This window comes from Pelodiscus sinensis, chromosome 30 (genome assembly GCF_052426305.1).
Source record: "Pelodiscus sinensis isolate ZL-2025 chromosome 30, ASM5242630v1, whole genome shotgun sequence".
In the NCBI taxonomy this organism is placed as follows: domain Eukaryota; kingdom Metazoa; phylum Chordata; order Testudines; family Trionychidae; genus Pelodiscus; species Pelodiscus sinensis.
This window is the reverse complement of record NC_143081.1, coordinates 16,843,894-16,850,650: the sequence shown is the minus strand read 5'-3', so window position 1 is coordinate 16,850,650 and position 6,757 is coordinate 16,843,894.

Sequence of the window (6,757 nt, the reverse complement as noted above, 5' to 3'; positions counted from 1 at the left end):
TAGACGTATGTCTCCTGCAGCTCCCCAGGGCTTGCTGGGGCTCTGAGTCTGAGGAAGTGCGGCCGCATTAACGGAGCCTGCCTCGGACTGATTTTAATGCTTCCCCATAGTGAGGACACACTAGTGAACTGGTTAAATTGGGAGTTCATAAGTCAAACTTAGTACATTTGAAATCATTTCCTAGTGTAGACATGGCCTTGGGGGCAAAGGAAACTTCATTTTTACTGACAGCAGCAAACTTAACCGCCCAATACATGTCGACCCACAACCACAACCCCTCGGGAAAAACCTGTACACAGATTCCAACAACAGTTATTTCGAACACAGATCAGGAAAACAACTCATTCCTTCTTCTGCGACCTCTGGAAAACCCATCTGTTGATTCTGACTTCCATCTTGTTCTAGATTAAAAAAAAACAACCCTTCGAACCATTTCTTTCAAAAGACCCATAGCTGTGTAGTACATAGCAGCTCTCCAATATTTAAAAGTTCTAGTGCAGAATCTGGTATGGCAAGGGAAAAGGCACCACCCTATTTAAAAGAAAAGGCTATTCACTTTGGACTAAACGTAACACACAATACCATGGTGGCAAACACACTGGGAATTTCTCTCACCATATTCTCTCTCCCTGTAATGGGAAAAGTCTGGTGCCAGCAACATTTCTTTGATTTCAATGCCCTGTTTTCTGTGGAAAAATGGTTTGGGGCTCTCCAAAAAATAAAAGAGGGTGTGTTCAGAGTTATTTTTTTCAAGGAAAAGTGGCCTGTGGCATGCTGCTTCAGAGGTTAGTTCTTTAAACTTTAATTGTAAAAAAAAGTTCTTTTATATATTGAGTGTATTGAAGCAATTCATAAAACCAAAACAAATGTAAATGGTGTTGTATTTATTAACATCCGTGTGCAGGCGTTCAGATCTGCACCCATGTCCCCATTAATTCATTTCACAGCTGTAGCTTTGTTTAATGGCAACTAAATTGTTTTTTAAACCAAAGTGCTGGTTCAAAAATAACCTGCTAAGCATATTACTAGCACCCCAAAATATTTTCTTCTTCTTCTTTTAGACTATTATAAAACAATAACAACAAGGAGTCCAGGGGCACCTTAAACACTAACACTAAGCCGTGTGGGAAATCCGTGGGCTCGATCCCGTCTGCCAGGGTTAGCCCCTGGTGGGCCCCCCACTGCTGTATTTACCTGCACCTCCACAGGTATGGGGCTCACACTCCTATTGGCTGAGGATTGCTGTTCCTGGCCAATGGGAGCCGAGATTATATTTACCTGCACCTCTGCAGGTACAGGCAGAGGCAGGAGCCCACCAGGGTTAACCCCGGTGAACCACTGCTGTTTTATTGTCACGCCTGGCGTAAGCTTTTGTGAGACACAACTCACTTCTTCAGCTGCTTGAAGAGAGAGGAAGAAAAGGCAGGGATAGAGAGCTGGGAGTGTGACGTCAGCACTAACGAAATCAGATGGGGGTGGCTCATCTCCCACAGTGAGAGCACCTGAAGAGGAAATTCCTTCGTGGAACGAAAGAGCCGTTCCACGTGTCTATTTAAACCTCTTTGGGTGGCGTCACATTCCCTCAGGACTCCAGCTCAGCAGTTTCACCTTTCATCTGGATTTTGAAGTGTTTTTTTGCCTGAGAATGGCAACTTGCAAGTTAGAAACTGTGAGAGCAAAGAGTTTAAAGTGCTTCCTCACTGATGTTTGTATGTTGCCATACTTGGTGTCTGGTTTGTGCCCATTTATTCTTTTGGGTAGACAGAGTCTGGTCTGGCCAATGCTCATGGCAGAGGGGCTTTGCTGGCAGATGTGCATGTGAACGAGCCTTTGATGGAACAGGGCCGGATGGTGCAATAAGAAGGCTTTGAAATCTCCTTTAACTTTATGAGCATGCTAACAATGGCTTTGCTGGAGAAGCATGCTGCTTCCAACTGTCCTCCCCCAAAAACATAGGGGAAAACTATAAGTTACTTTTACAAACTCGTTCTCTGTGGTTTTACCCCTTGGGTGTTTCTGCATGCAAATATTGACATGCACATGTAAAAGCGCTAAATGTATCTTCAGCTAGGCTTGTCTTTTAAAGCGTGGATGCCTTTTCAGAACTGAATATAACTTTCACTTGCACTTGTTAAAAGGTGGGGGAAGAAACAAACTTCTCTCTGAGCTGCTAGTTTACAGAAGGGGACTTTAAGTGGGCTGCTACTGAAAACCGGGGGTGTTTCTGCTGGCTCATATTTTATCGGCACACACCTGTAAAAGTGTTAAATGAAGAAATGCTTCTTCAGATTGGTTTGTCTTTTAAAACATTTATTCCTTTAAGGCTTATTATGGCTTTCCATGAGGTTTGTTAGAAAGTAGGGAACAAAGCAACCGCCTTCTCTCTGATCCATTGGCTCCCAGCGTGCTAACAGCATGCAGCTTCAAATTGTCCCCCCTGAAGATGCTTGTAAGTCACCAGGGCCTGATGAAATGCATCCTAGAATACTCAAGGGACTGATAGAGGAGGTCTCTGAGCCTCTAGCTATCATCTTTGGAAAATTATGGGAGACAGGAGAGATTCCAGAAGACTGGAAAAGGGCAAATCTAGAGCCCATTTATAAAAAGGGAAATAAGAACAACCCAGGAAACTACAGACCAGTTAGTTTAACTTCTGTGCCAGGGAAGATAATGGAGCAAGTAATTAAGGAAATCATCTGTAAACACTTGGAAAGTGGCAAGGTAATAGTGAACAGCCAGCATGGATTTGTAAAGAACAAATCATGTCAAACCAATCTGATAGCTTTCTTTAATAGGATAACGAGTCTTGTGGGAAAGGGAGAAGCGGTGGTTGTGGTATACCTAGACTTTAGTAAGGCGTTTGATATGGTCTCACATGATATTCTTATCAATAAATTAGGCAAATACAACTTAGATGGCGCATCTAAAAGATGGGTGCATAACTGGCTGGAGAACCATACTCAGAGAGTAGTTATTAATGGTTCACAATCCTGCTGGAAAGGTATAACTAGTGGGGTTCTGCAGGGGTCTGTTTTGGGACCGGCTCTGTTCAATATCTTCATCAACGATTTAGATATTGGCATAGAAAGTACGCTTATTAAGTTTGCAGATGATACCAAGCTGGGAGGGGTTGTGACTAATCTGGAGGATAGGCTCATAATTCAAAATGACCTGGACAAACTGGAGAAATGGTCTGAGGTAAACAAGATGAAGTTTAATAAAGACAAATGCAAAGTGCTCCACTTAGGAAGGAACAATCAGTTTCCCACATACAGAATGGGAAGCGACTGTCTGGGAAGAAGTACGGCAGAAAGGGTCTAGAGGTTATAGTGGACCACAAGCGGAAGATGAGTCAGCAGTGTGATGCAGCCCAGAATCATGTTTGCTTTTTTTACAACAGCATTAACAGGTGTGTTGGGAGATGACCCCAACAGGATGAATCTGGAACACGATTGCTTCCCCATACACCTTGCAGAAAAGAGCTAAAATGGAGACATTTGGAGTAGTGCTTTGCCTGGCACTATTGGGCAACGCTGGATACATTTCCTAATATTTAATATTTACAGCTTTTCTAAATGCTTCTCTCAGTCAACTTTATATAAGTCTTTGCTCGAAAGACTTTACCATGTGTTTAGTAAACCAGCTCCATGTTATAAAACTTTCCAATTCCCCATTTTTCTTTCATGTTTTCTCTTTTATTTAATATTTTGATTTAAAGTAACTAAATGCTCATCTCTTTACCTGCCTTTATTATTTATCTGTACCAACTAAATTTAATTTAAAATAACTCAACTCTTAAATGCTCTTTTCTTCATCTACCCTTTTAACGCTTTTTACATTTCTGCAAAAGTAATCTTTTGTACCATGTGCTTAACGGTACCTTCAAAACAAACACAATAAAGTAATGATGTAATTAGTGACAGCGTAGTTTGTGGCAGAGAGAGACTTCATTCCTGTATTACCATGGTCTTACGCATCTGCATCAAACTCCACTCTCACACAAAGCTGTGCCCAAACACCGTATTTTCCTCTATTTCTAAAGCTTTTCTATATTTTTATTCTTTTAAAATTCCCACTTTAGTACAAGCTTACAGCATCACACTGCCCGTTAAAATGTGGCGAGGCAAGCAATCTCGGCCTTGCCCGCTCCGTTCAGCACTGGCTTCTCTCCACCGGCATAGCCTGTTCCGCAGATAAAAGGCTCCAGGGATCACCCTGCCACTGAAAGTCCAGGTGCCCTATTGACAGGTAGGTTATGCCTGTTTCCCAGCAGCCCACAGGACGGGAAGCCCCCCAGGTGAGGGTCGGGAGGAGTCCGGGTGGTGGAAGGCCCAGGTCCTTGGCCTGTGGCAGCTGCCAGGATGTTTTGGTGACTTAAAGATCTGTCCCAAGGGGACCAAGCTGTCAGCCACTGGGAGGTGCTTCTGTCCAGTGTCAGTGTCACCGAGGGTCACTCTGGCGCTTGGAGGTGACGGGTGGGTTTGTTCAGTGACGTGCAATCGCGATGCCCACTCACGGGCAATGGGACTGGGAGGTGCTTCTGTCCAGTGTCAGTGTCACCGAGGGTCACTCTGGCGCTTGGAGGTGACCGGTGGGTTTGTTCAGTGACGTCGCGATGCCCACTCATGGGCAATGGGACTGGTGGCCCCAGGCCACTTTGGCAATGTAGGAACCCGCGCCCCAAAGCCCTGAGCTCGCCAGTTCTGGATAAATGGGATTTCTGGGGTTCAGAGAGCAGAGGCATCAGTGAAACCCAAGACGCCTCGTATGGACGGGGAGACTCTCTCGCTGCCCATAGAGCCCAGCAGTGGTAGATTGTTGACAGTGAGGTAGAGGCACCTTTGGGGTGTTAATTAACACAAACATTGCTTGCTAGTGTGACAGGTATGGCTAACAAGGCGCAGTGGGCCAAATTACCCCGGTGCAACAGCGAAGGGCAGAGACATTGGGAGGGTGAACCCCACGAGGCTTCTTCAGTACGGAGGGGACTCATGCTGACCTCAGCTCCCCCGTAAGGCAGTGCTCTGTGGATGGATAATTCAGACACCCAAGGCTATCTCAGCCCAGCACCCCCAGCGCTAAAGGGACTTTCAGGAGGACTTGTGCTCCTAAATCCCTCAGGAACTTTTGCAAATCTTCCTCCCGGCTCCCATTAAAAGTTCAGAGAACAGAGAGAAGTGCTGTTAACTATCTCTGTGGCAGCCTGTGGGGACAGGTCTCCTGGTCTGGAGGGGCCCTCGACTCTCCTGAGGTTCTAGAGAGAGGGTTGAAAAGCTCTTGTGTACTCGGCACAAGGACTTGCAGTCCCTGTCCCCACCCCGGGCTGAGCAAGAGTTTTCCTTCCCGAGGTAGGAGAGAAACTCTCTTCCGTCCCCCTGGCAAAGCTTTCAGAACCAGACCTCTGGGCAAGAGGAGGCAGGATGGTTTCTGGAGAGTGTGTCTGCACTGATCAGCGGGAGGGAAATACTTTCAAAAGCGCCTGCTGCTTTAGGAGATTGGGGTCATATTGGCCAAGGTGTTTAGGTGCTTAAAGACGCAAGAGCTATCAAGTGGGATTTGAACTTCCCCCACAGCGCTTGGGCCAACGGCCCGATTTCTGCTCTAGACTCAGCTAGGACAATAGAATTCGTCTGTCCATTCACTGCCGCCTCTCTGCGGGAGGTTTACTGCGGGGAGGGAACCCCCTATCGAGGGAGCAAGTGTCTGCCCGACAGTGCTGAGCCTCTGCTCCACACGGACAAGCGCGGAGTCCTGTCCTTGCGAGGGAAGAATCCCGAGCAGTGGTACAGGCTGGGGACCCACTGGCCAAGCAGCAGTTCAGCAGACAAGGCCCTGGGGATTCCCGTGGGTGAGAAGCTGGACATGTCTCACCAGGCTGCCCTTGTAGCCACATTGGGGGGCATTAGGAGGAGCGTTGCCAGCAGATCCACAGAAGTGATTATTCCCTTTTATTCAGCTCTGGGGAGGACACATCTGGGGGCTCTGTCTAGACTGGCAAGTTTTTCCGCAAAAGCAGCTGCTTGTGTGGAAACACTTGCCAGCTGTCTCCACTGGCCGCTTGAATTTCCACAAGAACACTGACGAGCTCATGTAGAAATCAGTGTAGACAGCTCAGATTTGTTTTGCGCAAAAAAGCCCCAATCACAAAAATGGCGATTGGGTTTTTTTTGCGCAAAAGCGCGTCTAGATTGGCATGGAAGCTTTTCCGCCAAAAGTGCTTTTGTGGAAAAGAGTCTGTGCCAGTCTAGACACTCTTTTCCGTTAAAAGCATTTGCGGAAAATCCTGCCAGTCTAGACGTAGCCTGGAGTGTTGTGTCCAGTTCTGGGCCCCCCACTACAGAAAGGATGTGGACTCATTGGAGAGGGTCTAGCGGAGGCGACCAAAATGATTCGGGGGCAGAGCACATGATGTATGAGGAGAGGCTGAGGGATTTGGGCTTGTTTAGTCTGAAGAGAAGAGCGAGGGGGGATTTGGTAGCAGCCTTCAACTTCCAGAAGGGGGGTTCCAGAGAGACTGGAGAGAGGCTGGTCTTGGGGGGAGCAGAACGAGGAGCAATGGTCTCAAGTTGCAGTGGGGAGGGTCTAGGTTGGATATTAGGAAAAACTATTTCCCTAGGCGGGTGGGGAAGTGCTGGGATGGGTTAAGGAGGGAGGGGTGGAATCTCCATCCTTGGAGGTGGTTAAGTCCGGGCTTGACCAAGCCCTGGCTGGGATGGTTGAGTTGGGATTGGTCCTGTTTTGGGCTGGGTGTTGGACT